Source organism: Protopterus annectens, chromosome 12.part0 (assembly GCF_019279795.1).
Source record: "Protopterus annectens isolate FY-2018-M chromosome 12.part0, PAN1.0, whole genome shotgun sequence".
NCBI classification, from domain to species: Eukaryota; Metazoa; Chordata; order Ceratodontiformes; family Protopteridae; genus Protopterus; species Protopterus annectens.
The window spans coordinates 387,833,760-387,849,707 of record NC_056746.1 but is presented as its reverse complement, the minus strand read 5'-3'; positions in this window follow the sequence as shown (position 1 = coordinate 387,849,707).

The window sequence follows — 15,948 nt, the reverse complement described above, 5'->3', positions numbered from 1 at the left end:
GTATTAAATATACCTACAGAAGTATGTATGTGTATCATTTCTAGCTGGTTTATGTGTAGCTATGCATGTGTGCCATCTGCTACATTAAGGATAATTGGTAGGAAGCAGACTATGTGGAAGACTCCCATAATGGGGACTAGTTCATCTTGAGGGATTGCTGAGCATATCCCTCAACCTGCAAACATTGAAAATAGGAACAAAGGCCCATGAAAATAGAAACAGCCAGCAAAAATATGGACATCTACTTAACTTAAAATTTGAATACCACATAGTGCATAACTCTTCCCACTTCCTGTACAAATGTGGGATGCTACTCAGAAAAAAAACATGTTTAAAAAACAGAGCATGACAAAAATTATGGAAAAATACAAGCAAGTTATGTGGAAGGGTGTGTGTTGTGCATCTGACCACCTGGTTGGTGTGCCAATATAAGGAACATCCAATTTTTTTTTTTTTTGCGCTTTTCAATGGATGAGCTGGGTGCGGAGGTCATAGATTTAACTGTAATAAGCCGATCACTTACATTGTATGGATCAGCTCATTACAGTGAAGTGCTTTTGTTTTGCTCTTCACTTGAAGAGTGGAGAGGGTGGAGCATTGGTTCACAGTACTGCCTAGGGCTCTGGTTGAATGAGCAACACTTCTGATGAAGTGTCTCTCAAAATGCTACATTTACCTAGGGCTCTGGTTGAATGAGCAACACTTCTGATGAAGTGTCTCTCAAAATGCTACATTTATTTTTGCTTCAGAAAGAGGGAGTTGTAAAAGATGTGTCCTTTTTATTTAAATTATTATTGCCACTAGAATGTTGGTTATGTGGTATGGTTTTCTATATACTATGGAGCTTCAAAAATCACATGTGATAAGGGGGAGTCAAAATATTCATAGCACCTGCTTGTTCCGTTTCTTCAGACTGCAAATACCAGCTTGTTAAAGGCTCTAGGATAGATTGAAGACATCCTAAAATACCCTAGATTTGGTACTGCATATTTATGTCTTAACGATAATGGGCATTTATTTTATATATATATATATATATATATATTTATATATATATATATATATATATATATATATATATATATATATTATACATATGATTATCACTGTTAAAGTAATACCCCAATTCCATGTACAAAAATATGAAAAAAAGTTTTTTTTTTTTTTCCTTGCTCAGCTGATAATAGTCTTGGCATTCCGTTCTGTGTGCAAGTACCCTTAAAACACAAAGTAAATTTGATACCAAATGCTTGTCACTAGGCTATTATGATTATTTTCATAGCAACCTTTAATTGAATTAAAGTTGTTTTTCATTCCCAGATATCTTTGTATTAATACGGATAACACATTGTGAGGTTTTTTTTTTCTTAAATATAGTCTCACTTAGTTTAAAGGACAACTATGACCCAAACCCAATATTTTCTTTCCCCAGAGAATATTTTCTTCTCTACAAAATGATCTCCATGCATCTGCATTAAACAAAGGCACGAGATAGCAGTTTTCCCTTCTATAGCATTTCTATCCTAGTCAGTTTCCTTATTGCACAACAAGCTGGGGCTGAACATTTCATTATATTTTATTTAGGAATGTGTCTCCTTTGCTATTATATCTGATCACCTATTGCATTTGAATATTTCTTACAAGGGAAAATATATTTAGCAAGGTACCTATAGCTCCTTATTTATTTCACACTGACTGGGGTCATGCAGATGTGCAGGCTAAATGGTCACAGTGGTTTTACTATGTACCGTTATTTATAGTTGAATTCTTCCCTCCACTTCGACCATAACTCTAGTCATCCTTTGGCAGTCTGAATATGAAGAACTCTGATTAATCACAGACAGAACTTCACTAATATATAAGCTTTACTGCCAGGAAATATAATACACTTGCTGTTTCAGGGAAGGAGGGCTGGAGGTTGACAGGATCTGAAACTTACATTTCATTTTTAAAAAAGCTGTTATCTCACTTATTTCTTTTTACTTCTACAAACAATTTTACAGACTGTATAAAATATTGTAGGAAGCAAATATATAAGAGCAATTGCAAACTAGGAACTGACTATTCCAGTGTATGTGTGTGTGTGTGTGTGTGTGTGTGTGTGTGTGTGTGTGTGTGTGTTTTTGTTTTCTAGAATCTCACTATGCCAGAGCTTCACTGGATGAAAAACAATAATTATACAATGACCCCCCCATTAATATTCCAAAACGTGCACACTGATTGGTCAGCGTGCACGTTGTAAATCAGACTTATACTAATGGAAAAAGGTCCTGTCGCCCGGACTTTTTCCATTAGTACAAGTCTTTTTTTTTTCTTACAGCAATGGAGAAAGCAAGATCTCCGTTCCTTTTTAGAAAGTGTCTTGCTATGTTAAAGGAGTTTAACATAGCGAGACAGCTTTAAAAAAAACAACGGAGAAAGGAAGATCTCTGTTGCTTTTTTTAAAGCTGTCTCGCTGTGTTAAACTCCTTTAACATAGCGAAACACTTTCTAAAGCAACGGAGAAAGCAAGATCTCTGTTGCTTTTTAGAAAGTGTTTTGCTATGTTAAAGGAGTTTAATATAGCGAAACAGCGTTAAAAGAAGCAACGGAACTTTTTCCGTTGCTTTTTTTAAAGCTGTCTTGCTATGTTAAAGCAAATACAAATATGACTCAGTCATTGTACATGCTGGTGTGAATGACCTGAGACGTACCTCCCTGGACTACATGAAAAGAGACATAGAGGAGCTCTCTGATCATGTAGCCCAGGCTGGTATGACCCTGACCTTGAGCAGCATCTTACCCTTACCTAGAATGATGCCACAGTACAAAGATAAAATGATCGATTTTAACAATTGGCTAAAATTTTGGTGTCATTCAAAGGGGATCCAGTGTCTGTCAGCCTGGGATGACAAGCTCGACAAGCCACGTTGCTTCGCTAAGGACGGCTTGCACCTGTCACCACTGGGCTTTCGGATATTGGCAAAGACTCTTGCCACCCCCATAGTGCCTTTTTTAGGCAAGGCTCAAAAGTCAAACCCACCCCCATAGACAGCACAAGGAACAAGAAACTAAGGGTAATGCTGCTAAACACCAGAAGTCTTAACCTCAAGATGCACGCACTCGAAGCTCTCCTCAGTATGGTGAACATCGATATCTGTGCAGTGACAGAAACCTGGTTCAAGGCTCCAGAGAGCACCCCAGCACTACCAGGCTATACATTATATCATGCTTTTCGGCCCCAAAACCCGGACCGAACCACAAAAGGAGGGGGAGTTTCCATATTTATCAAGGATATCCACACTTCCAGGTTAGTGGCATTGCATGAAGTATCGGAGACCATCCATGTGCAACTAACAATGGGCAAGACTGCTTTTCAATTTATAGCATCCTACAGGCCACCCTCTCAAAGTCAGGAATCCCATTCGGCTTTCCTGAAAACATTGGAGAACATGAAGATCTCTCCGAACACCATTATATTGGGCGACTTCAACTACCCAAACATTGACTGGAAGCACTACTCAAGCCCCAGCACCTTAGCCCAAAGATTCCTGGAAATTATAAACTTAAATGCTATGGAACAACTAGTCACCACTCCCACAAGAGGGGACAACATACTAGACCTGATCATTACCAACATGGGGACTCTATGCTCCACACCAGAAGTATATCCCTCATTGGTAAGATCAGACCATAAATTAATTTCACTGGATGTCCACATCCCGACCTCACCCCCAGCCCAGAAAACCACGGTGAAAAACTTCTCAAAAGCGAACTTCTCACTTCTCAAAACTGAAGTGGAATCCTTCAAGGCCCCAGGGCCAGTGGAAACTACAGCCCAAACTGCAGAATCCTATATAAATGCATTCTACGGACATCTCCAGGAATGCATGGATCATGCTATCCCAAACAAAACCAAGACCCAATCATCCAAAGGCAGGTGTCCAGTCTGGTGGACCCCTGCCATAAATAAACTGTACAACAGAAAGGAGGAAGCTACTACATGATAGAGCAAAATCCCTAATAGGGAAGGCATCTCTGATCAGTACTAGCAAAAATTACGATCCCTCATAAAATCCTCCAAGGCCAGCTTCGAGAGAAAAATTGCACAGGACACCAAAGATAATCATAAGGCTTTTTTCAGTTATGTTAGAAACCTGGGATGCAACTCCCAGACTTGTTCTGAGTTGATTCTAAACGACAAAAAATACACTGAACCCACAGACATCACCAATATCCTGGCAGACAGGTTCAGTGCAAACTTCTCCACCCCTCCCCCCCAAAAGAGCAAGTATCTATCCCGGCAGAGGGCTGCCTCCCAAACATCTCAGATGCTCCGGTGAAGGCTGCCCTCTCCAAAGCAAAAAACACTGCTTCCATGGGACCAGATGGCGTCCTAGGTTGCATCCTACATGAACTACAAGAGGAACTAATCCCTCAAATAAAACAGCTATACAATCTCAGCCTCACTACAGGATATGTGCCCACAGAATGGCATACAGCAACAGTGGTCCCACTCCACAAAGGTGGAGCCTCTACGGACCCTGGAAACTATCGCCCCATAAGCCTGACTAGCTTAGTCTGCAAGGCTATGGAGAGGATCATCATGGAGCTCATAAACAAAGACATTGGGGACCTACAGACACTAGATCCTACCCAGTTCGGCTTTGTCAAGGGCAGATCCTGCCTTTTGAACCTGGTTGACTTCTTTGAAACAGTCACCAAAGCCATAGATGAAGGGAAGGTAGTCCACACAGCCTATCTGGACCTTGCAAAGGCATTTGACACAATACCCCACTCGGGCATCATAGATAAGCTATCCAGCTTAAATATAAACCCCTATGTCACAAGATGGGTCACAAACTGGCTCAAAGACAGAACCCACAGAGTGAGAGATGCTGGAGCCATGTCAGACTCGAAACCGGTCACAAGTGGCGTCCCATAGGGTTCTGTCCTGGGACCACTCTTGTTTGGTATATACTTTACAGGCAAATGTGGGAGGACTATGGCTCACCAAGTTCGCAGACGACTGCAAACTGGGCGCCATAATCAACTCTCCAGCTGACACAAACATCCTTCAAAAAGGTCTCACAGAGACAGATAACTGGTGCCAGCGCCATGGTTTAAAGCTAAATGCCAAAAAATGTATAATCATACCCTTTGGCAAAAACAATGTGCCCACAAATTACCACATAGGCGGAAACCCATTAAGTACAGAGAAAGTTATTAGGGACCTGGGGACCCAAGTTGATAGCAATCTCTCCTTTGAAAACCACATTGCCAAAGTGGTTAGAAAGACCTTCTACATAGCCCACATCATCACGAAGGGTTTCACATCTAGATCAAGAGAGGTAATCGTGCCCCTTTATTCATCCCTCATCAGGCCCATCATAGAATACAATGCCTCTTTTGGGATGTACCTTACCCGACACCTGCAGCAATTAGAAGGACCCCAAAAGTATCTCACCAAGAGGATCAAGGGTCTCAAACAGATGCCATATACTGCTCGGTTAAAAAAACTCCAGCTCTACTCAGTTGCATACCGCCTACTTCGAGGCGATCTATGCCTGACATACAAAGCTATGTCAAATCCAGAATTAATGGACATGCTCCACCTCAGTAAATCTAAATCCCTTAGAGCCACATGCTTGAGGGACTTGAACCTCAGCACAGAAATAAATAGAACTTGCTGGAGGGACAGGTTCATAACCCAGAGACTCCCTTCACTCTGGAATAGAATTCCAGTTCATGTGAGGCAGAGCACCTCACTGAATCTCTTCAAGAAGAATATCGATAAGTGGATGGGGGATCGTAGGTATGTCCCATGGATTACTCCTGTGTCACTATTAAACAGAGGCACAGTAAACTAAACCTTAAAAAGGGCACAGTATACTCAAATCAAGGGGTGGCGTAAGCCATACAGAATCGGGCTAGGCTTATAATTGCCCCAGGGCAGATAGCCTAGTATGAACCTATGAACCTATTAAACTCCTTTAACATAGAGAGACACTTTCTAAAAAGCAATGGAGATCTTACTTTCTCCGTTGCTTCCACCCACAGCTCTGATGTATTGCGTAAGCATACACATGTGCAGTGCATCAGAACTGCCTCAGAATACCGACAGTTGCGGAAGGGCAGCAAGGAGGCATTATACAATGCCATTATTTAAGAAAACTAAGTATTTTTTTCCTTAAATAATGTCATTGTATAATAGCAGTAACCCACTTCTGTGTGTGGGTAATGCTGGATTTACCCACAGTTGTCTTTGTTTGGCCACTCGGGCTTCGCCCTTGTGACCAAACCACACCAACTGTGGATAAATCCAGCTTTACCAACACCCAGGCATGGGTTATTGCTTAATTATAGCACTTGTTATCACAGGCTCAGGGAAGCACATGCCTACCAAGAGGTGTGCATATACTTTAGATGGAAATTGCTGGCATATCTATATATACTCTTGGCTGTGTCCTTCATAACAGGCATTGTATAGCACTTTCTAATCAGAGTGTGCATAGGAGTAGGTAAGCATATAATTATTATTTTACAACCCCACTGAATAGCAGCCATGATCTTCAGATCTTGTCTCCATCTCCCAGTGTCTTAGGATGCTAGGGTAGGAGGAATAAAACTAATAATAGGGTATAGGGGCTTGATGATTGCAGGGGTTGGTGGTCAAAAATATTATTAAAAATTAATTATTCTGGACCTATCCCTTGTTAAAGCCCAGTCTCATGAACTATAGCATATGCTATTTATTTATTTGTTTAACTATTTATTTCATTTTTGACTGGATAACTTAACTTGTTCAAGCAGTCTTTTTCTTATAATGGCTTGAAACAAATAAAAAGTTTGCAATGCAAAGGCAAAGGTTATCAAAACTATAAGCAATAATTTGAGATTATATAGACAGATATTCATTAATATTAGCAGGCAGTAAGGCTGGGTGAAAGAAAGAAACAATGAGAGACTTTATAAAGTAGTAATATGGAATGATCTTACGTATGTTTGTTGGAAGAGAACAAAGTGGGAAACTATGGAACTTTTAATATAAACATCATTGTTGTTGCATACTTAAGTTGATTAACCACAACAGGAATATCAGATAAAAATGGGAAGGAAAAACGTCTTCTGGAGGAAGTGAGGTTATTGCACATCACTGAAGTATTTGATACTGCATCTTGTATTCAGATAACACTGCAGTTGCTTCTTTCTGTCCTGAAGGCTGGATTCATGTTCACTGTACAAAACATCCTTTCAGAACAATGTGTCTTAATATTAATGGCATATAAATTATGTCCTATGGATGACATTTTTTTAAAAATGTGTAAAATGTTAAGATTTTTTTCACTTACTACTATATATTGAAACCCCTGTAGAAGACAGTGAAACAGTAAGCCCCTAGAAATGAACCACGTGTGCTTACTTCAGTAAATTGTCAACTCTTGCGGGGTGAAAATGTTTCTCTAGGCAGTTAAGGGGTGGAGACTACCGAGTACTGGTGAGTAAAAGTACTGAGGAAGATTTTGAAAGTTATATCGCTTGTGAATTACAAGGAAAATGTTCTTTTCAAAACATTTAAGTTAAAATAAGTTTAGTTAAAATATGTTTTTAACTGAAGTCCCTATAGATAAATACAAAGGTTGTTTTTAACTGTAGGAACTGCCAGTTGAATAAATAGGCATCAAGTTAAATATACTTTGTGAATCTCCAAGAATGGGTTTTATCACTTTGTCCTCAGTGTCACTATAAATGTCTGGGTATAAATATTGGTAAAAAATAAAGGGTAGACAAAGGGCATATTTTTTTCAGATTATGGGACAAATGAACTTATATTATATGCACAGACGATTTTTTTACATTACAGGCTGAAACAAGTAGGTTTGGCACCTATTGTTATTAATACACAAGGGATATGAACATTCCCCAGTTTTATTAAAAGCAGGTGTGAATGTTGGTAGAACTGGGAAACTGCATTTGGTATATGATTATGTTTTTTGTTATATCCAGACATAAACATTTTAGTTTACGTCACTTTCAAGAATCAATGATGTATGTCTTTATGCATCCTTAGCTGATATAAACTGCAACAAGCAAACTGTCACATCATATTTCCCTTTGAGAAAGACCATATCAATTTTGAGTCATAGGTTACTGTTGTATCCATTGTCACATATCACTCCCAACCAGTACTACCATATTTTTTATAACAATGATAATAACATCGACTGCAGTGATTGTGCCTTGTAAAATATGTAGAGTAGGGAGTTGTCAGTAAACTGTTAATTTAAATACAGTCTAGTGATGTCTGCTTGCTTATTTTATATGAACCATTGGGGAAGGTTGGATGGGCAGACCGGAACAGAGCACAGTCCACCTATTGTTATTAGTACACTGTCACTATAAATATCTTTACATTTAAAGTATGAGAGTACATTCAAGAGGATGCCAGTCCTGTCCACCTATAGAACATTCCGCTGTCATGTGCTGAGCAGTGCATATCAGTACAAATGCTAATATGCACAGGCATGCTTGTGTGTCTGTCTGTGTTTAAACTATTTAACTCTTTGAGTCTTCTACTCTTTCAGAAATGAATTTCCATTGCTTAGCTCTTTAAACTGTATGCTGCACCATGGAATTTGACATCTTTTGCACAAATTATTTTTGTCAGGGAACACCTCTCATGCATACAATATTAAGCGCTTCACTGATTGCAGTATAGACTGGTTGAGTTACAAGGCAGTATGCTCCTGCGGTGCCTTTTATGTTGGCCAAACCTCACAGCCATGGGGAACACATGCTATCCATACATTTGAGTGACACTAACTGTCAACACCTATGTAATGCATTGTACAGACATCTCTTATTACATTCTGGAGTGTTTGAACAGTTTGACTAGTACTCAGAAACATAGTATTCTAAACAAAAAAGGGAAAGCAAGAAAAATGGATCTTAAACCTGGGGGTGCTGAGAACATCAGGGTTAAATGAAGAGTTATAAACACATTTATTTGCTATTTATTACTTTTTTCTTTATTCCCCATTGATATTTTAATGTTGAATTATCTTGTGAATTTCTTGTTGTTTCAAAGTTCTGTCATTGCTACTGCCTTTTCCTTTGTTTTCTTTTTATTTTGTTTCTTTAAGTAGAGCTGGATCATTGTGAAATGGGGCCCTAGATAGGGTGATGGCTCAGGGCCTGACCCACAACACCCCCATTACTTGGCTATTTCTCCCCGGTTACCATAAACACTGTTCAAACCTATCATTGTGCACACCATTTTCTTCTTTACTTCTACTACTTCTTCTTCTTTCGGCTTTTCCCAGTTAGGGGTCACCACAGCGGATCACCTGTCCGCTCATGATTGGCAGTGGAGTTTTACGGTGTTGAGTTGCCAGCCCGGTGCCCAGCCTTCCACAGAAGGCACACACACATGCATGCACTCACACCTAGGGCCAATTTAGAGTGTCCAATCCACATAGAGCATTGTCTTTGGGATGTGGGAGGAAAGCGGAGCACCCGGAGGAAACCCACGTGGCCACAGGGAGGACATGCAGACTCTGCACAGAGGGCACCCCAGCCGAGGAATGAACCAGAGAACCTCTTGCTGTGAGGCAACAATGCTAACCGGTGCACCACAGCGGACACCCTTCTTCTTTACTTCTACAATGATTAGAAATATTTAAAACTTTTATTTTAAATTTTATAGCACAAACACTGATAGCCATTTGCTAAACAAAACAATACAGTCTAACAATGAAAACAGACTTAGGATGAATGGTAAGCTTTTCATAGGTTCATAGGTTCATAGGTTCATACTAGGCTATCTGCCCTAGGGCATTTATAAGCCTAGCCAGAGTGTGTGTGGCTTTCACCACCCCTTAGGATGAGAATACTATACCCATTAGTTTGCTGTGCCTCTGTCCAGCAGTGACACAGAGATGATTCCCGGGGTAAACCTACGATCTCCCATCCACTCGTCAAGATTTCTCTTGAACAGAGTCAGTGAGGGGCTCTGCCTCACATGGACTGGGATTCTGTTACATAGTGTAGGGAGTCTCTGGGTGATGAATCTGTCCCTCCAGCACATCCTATTTATATCCGTGTTGAGGTTTAAGTCTCTTGCTCTCGTGGCTCTGGTGGATTTGGATTTTTTAAGGTGGAGCATGTCCATTAATTCTGGGTTGGACATGGCCTTGTATGTCAGGCACAGATCACCTCTGAGCAGACGGTATGCGACTGAATAGAGCTGGAGTTTCTTCAGTCGGGCATCGTATGACATATGTTTGAGCCTTTATCCTTTTGGTGAGGAACTTTTGGGGTCTTTCCAACTGCTGCAGGTGTCGGGTAAGGTACATTCCGAATGGGGCATTGTACTCAATCATTGGTCTGATAAGTGAAGAGTACAGGGGTACAATGACCTCTCCTGATCTGGATGTGAATCCCTTCATGATCAGGTGGGCAATGTAGAAGGTCTTCCTAACCACTTTGGCAATGTGAGTGTCAAAAGAGAGGTTACTGTCAACTTGGGTCCCCAGGTCCCTGATAACTTCTTCCGTGTTTAATGGATTACCACCTATGTGGTAATTAGGGGTTACCTTGTTTTTCCCAAAGGGTATGACTATACATTTTTGGCATTTAGCTTAAGGCCATGGCTCTGGCACCATTATTCATTTCTATGAGACCTCTCTGGAGGATGTCTGTGTCTGATGGAGTGTCAATTATGGTGCCCAGTTTGCAGTCATCTGCAAATTTTGTCAGCCACAATCCCCTATGTTTGCCTGCACTTCAGAAAAATAAATGCCGAACAAGATGGGGCCCAGGACTGAGTCCTGTGGGACACCGCTCGTGACCGGCTTAGAGTCTGACATGGCACCAGCAACTCTAACCCTGTGTGTTCTGTCCTTGAGCCAGTTTGCAACCCATCTTGTGACATATGGGTTTACATCTAAGCTGGTGAGCTTTTCTATGATGCCCGAGTGGGGTATTGTGTCGAACGCTTTTGCTAGGTCAAGGTAGGCTGTATGAACTGCCTTACCCTCATCAATGGCCTTAGTGACTGTTTCGAAAAAGTCGACCAAGTTCAAGAGGCAGGATCTGCCCTTGACAAAGCCAAATTGGGTAGGATCCAGTGTCTGTAGGTCCCCAATGTCTTTATTTATGAGTTCCATTATGATCCTCTCCATAGCTTTGCAGACGAGGCTCGTCAAGCTTATGGGGCTGTAATTTCCAGGGTCTGTAGAAGCACCGCCTTTGTGGAGTGGGACCACAGTTGCCGTACGCCATTCTTTGGGTACGTATCCTGTAGTAAGGCTAAGATTAAACAGCAGCCTTATGTGTGGGTTTAGTTCCTCATTGAGTTCATGTAGCACACAGCCAGGGACACCGTCCGGTCCCATTGATGCTGTGTTTTTTGCTTTAGAGAGAGCAGCTCTCACCTGTGCATCTGAGATGTTTGGGAGGCTAGACTCTGGTGGGATAGATATTTCTCCTTTTGGGGTGGGAGGGAGAAATTTGCACTAACCTGTCTGCCAGTATGTTGGCAATGTCTGTGGGTTCAGTGATTTTTTATCATTTTGGACTAATTCTGAGCATATCTGGGAGTTTCCACCCAGGTTTCTAACATAGCTAAAGAAGGCCTTATGATTGTCTTTTGTGTCATTAGCGATTTTTCTCTCAAAGTTGGCCTTGGATGATTTTATGAGTGATCGTAGTTTTTTGCTAGTATTGATCAGAGATGCCTTCCCTTTCAGGGATTTTGCTCTGTCATGTAGTAGCTTTCTCCTCTTGTTGTAGAGTTTGTTTATGGCTGGGGTCCACCAGACCGGGCACCTGCCTTTGGTGTAAAGGTCTTGATTTTATTAGGGATTGCTTGATCCATACATTCCTGGAGGTGCTCATAGAAGGCATTTGTAAGGGTTTCAGCAGTGTGGGTTGTGGTTTCCACTGGGTCCGGGGCCTTGAAGGATACCACTCCAGTCTTAAGAAGTGTGAAGTTTTCTTTTGAGAAGTTCTTCACTGTGGTCTTTTTTGCTGGGGGTGGGGGCGGGATGTGGATCTCCAATGAGATTAATTTATGGTCTGATCTCACCAATGAGGGATATACTTCTGGTGTGGAGCATTTTGTCCCCATGTTTGTGATGATCAGGTCTAGTATATTTTCTCCTCTTGTGGGAATGGTGACTAGTTGTTCCATAGCATTTGAGTTTATGAACTCCAGGAACCTTTGGGCTAGGGTGTTGGGGCTTGAGTAATGTTCCCAGTCTATGTTTGGGTAGTTAAAGTCACCCAATATGATGGTGTTTGGAGAGACATTCATACTCTGCAGTGTCTTCAGGAAGGCTGTGTGGGTTTCCTGAGTTTGAGAAGGTGGTCTGTAACATGCTACAAACTGTAGGGCAGTTTTACCTATGTTTAATTGCACCTGGATGGTCTCCGATGCTTTGTGCATTGCCACTAACCTGGAGGTGTGGGTATCCTTTATGAATATGGATACTCCCCCTCCTTTTGTGGTTCGGTCTGGATTTTGGGGCCGGAACGCATGATATGAGGTATAACCTGATAGTGCTGGGGTGCTCTCAGGAGCCTTGAACCAGGTTTCAGTCACAGCACAGACATCGATGTTCTCCATACTGAGGAGGGCTTCGAGGGTGTGCATCTTGAGGTTTAAACTTCTGGCATTGAGCAGTATTACCCTTAGTTTTTCTCCATTTTTGTTTTCTAGGGCGGTAGGTTTATCATTTGAGCCTTGCCTAAAAAGGCACTATGGGGTGGCAAGAGCCTTTGCCAATATCCGGAAGCCCAGGGTGACAGGTGCAAGCCGTCCCTTGAAGCAGCGTGGCTTGTCAAGCATGTCATCCCAGGCAGACAGACATTGGATCCCCTTAGAATGACACCAGTAATTAAGCCAATTATTAAAGCTGATCATTTTGTCTCTGTATTGTGACATCATTCTTGGTGAGGGTAGGATACTGCTCAGGGTCAGGGTCATACCAGCCTGGGCTACATAATCTGAGAGCTCCTCTATGTCTCTTTTCATGTAGTCCAGGGAGGTACGTCTCAGGTCGTTCACACCGGCATGGACAATGACTGAGTCATACTTGTACTTGCTGTGGAGTGACCTTAGTGCTTGTGTTATGTGGCGGATTCTAGCGCCTGACAGGCAGCTTACTGTGATCTTTTCCTTGTTCAGTCTGGTGAGTGGGACGTCAGTGTGTCTGACTATGGAGTCACCTATAACAAGTGTGTCTGGCATTGTGTTTGGCCTTAAGGGCTGTGACTGTTTAGCACACTGACTTTGAGAACTATGTGTTGCATGTCTTATGTCTTGAGGTGGCAGTTGCTAGGGTGTCTGCTTTGGAGGCCTCTGTAGTTTTGGTAGATTTTTGATCAGTGCCTCTGAGTATGTCTTTGTGTGTTTATGTGTTTGTTTTGCAGTTGTGATAGTTCTATGTGAAACTGGGTTTGTGGTGTGTGGTTTCCTTCTCCTCCTGTCTGGTCTTGCCAGTCCTGAGTTGAGAGAGCTCAGCCTCCAGTTTGGCTATATAGTTGCATCTCTCACATGTATTTGTGTTTTGTGGGAGAAGGAGTTGGTTGTTTGTGTACATGAGGCAATTGTAACACTGCCTCAAGATGCCCAGATTCACCAGCTGAACAGGAGAGGACGCTAGCAACTGACCCTTCGACATGCTAGAAAAAGTGAAAAAGTTTGCTGTGTAACTGAGTCAGAAGGGACCTATAGGGAAATGGGTACTCAAGGGGATTCTAGGCTAATGAAGTACTTTGTTTAGTATATAAGTACTTTACCTATATAAAAATGCTTTAGGAGCAACTGCTGAGCTTTTGAGATAGAGAATAGACTGTTTAGATTGCAAGTAGAGAAGTTCTAAGGGAAAAATTGAAGAGCAGACTTTACGGAGCCAGAAATAGTTTAACCTAGTTTAACCGGCGCTGCCCGATGGTGCTCTATGGGCAACTCCGCGCTAAATCACACAAAAGCGAGCTAAAGAGGGCTTTATAGCAGGGGGTTGAAAAGAGCTAGGAATTGACCCAAAATGGCCAATAGACTACAAGTTTCTGGCTGGAACCACTGCTCTAGGGACAAATAGGCTGCTCAGTGCTCCCCACTCCCACTGGTGAACACATTTTCTGTACTTGAAACTCATATTCATTGAAACCGCATTGAAACCCTCATTCAAAGAAAATGCATCTGACCAGTGGTGGATTAAGTTTACCTTTGGGGTGTTTTCAAACCATAGGCCCCTTGCACATTTTTTAGGGTCATACATACATGCATGTGTTCTTGGATGCACTATGCTGATTGTATTAAATTATATCCCTTGTATTGTACAGCACCACTTGTCAGAGTATATTTTAAATTTGTAGGTTTGAACATTTTTCCAGTAAACAATGAAATAAGCATATGAACCAGTAATGACAAAACTACCCATTACAGAGCATTTTAACCACATAAAGCTACTCAAACTTCTGTTATCGCAATGCACCAATATCAGTTAATATACGCAGTTACTGCTGAGGTAAAAGTCACCTGAATAATTCTACATTAAAGAGAGCTATAACTAATGAAGAGGTTGCTACTGGCAAACAACTTTGCATTTCAGTGTTTCACGTAGAAATTCAGTGCCTGCTGCACTTGAAGAATAAACTGCCCATGTTACATTAAAAAAATTGGTAAGCTGGTAATATTGCAGCAGGGAATGGCTGTCAGACCAGCAACAAGTTCATAGTTACTAGGTATATCATCTAAAGGAGGGCACATTCAGGGTGCAGCACCCACATCCATACTTAAAGGGCACTGCAATATCAGTACTCCATCTATATGGTGTGGGAGTAGAACCCAAAGCCTTCTGCACCAAAGACAAGTATGCTACCTGTTATACTGCTAACAATCCTTTCAAAATTGAGAGCACAAACACTGATAATGGTCATTTGCAAAACAAAACAGTTACACATTGAAAACAGACTTAGCACAAGGAGCAACAGTAAACTTCTCTTCCTTTGAAACTCAACATTCCTTGAAAATGTACTGAAACTCAACAGTCCTTGAAAATGCACAGAAAGGCAATATTCTTTGAAAATACACAAACATTCTTTGAAAATGCATTAAAACTCAACAGTTCTTGAAAATGCTCATGCTGATGACAGTTTGGTAGTTGGTGTACAGGATTTAGGCTCTAGTATCCTGTAATCAAGGTACAGGGTTTAAGCCTGAATAAGTTAACCAACCTGTCATCCCTAACTGAAGCATCTCTCTCTTACTCACAAACCACTAATCTGGCCACCGGTTTTAATTCTCCATAGTCTTTTTCAAATCGAATGTCAAATGTGGCCACTGCAACTCTCCATAACTGCATGTACATATGCTACAAGGAATGAACAGGACAGCAACTCTCCACGATCATTTGATCAAAAGTGCATTGATGCTACTACAGATGTACTCTGGGTACATCCTTAAAGAGCAAATGTAAATTTTGTGGCAGCCCCCCAGACAGTGGGCACCCCAAGAGAGCAAACTACCTATGTTGCTTAGTGCTAGATCCAGCTCTGTCTTAAAGAATGTCTTGTTTTGTCACGTGAATTTTTCACAAGATCTAGTATAACACACACACACACACACACACACACACACACACACACACACACACACACACACACACACACACACACACACACCTATACCTCTCTCTCTCTCTCTCTATATATATATATATATATATATATATATATATATATATACATATGTATAGGTATAAAAGCAATTTTCATTGCTGTGAATATTCCATTAAAAAAGCTCTTCCAAGCTTCTATTCTGCTTATTTTTTACCTGCTTAAAGTTTCATTCTTTATCTGCCCCATCCCCCATTAACATATTAAGCTAAAGTTTCTGAAAGAGCTGGATTGTACTCCAAATTATCAAGGACAATTCCTCAAGCTCAACAGATTGCATGCAGA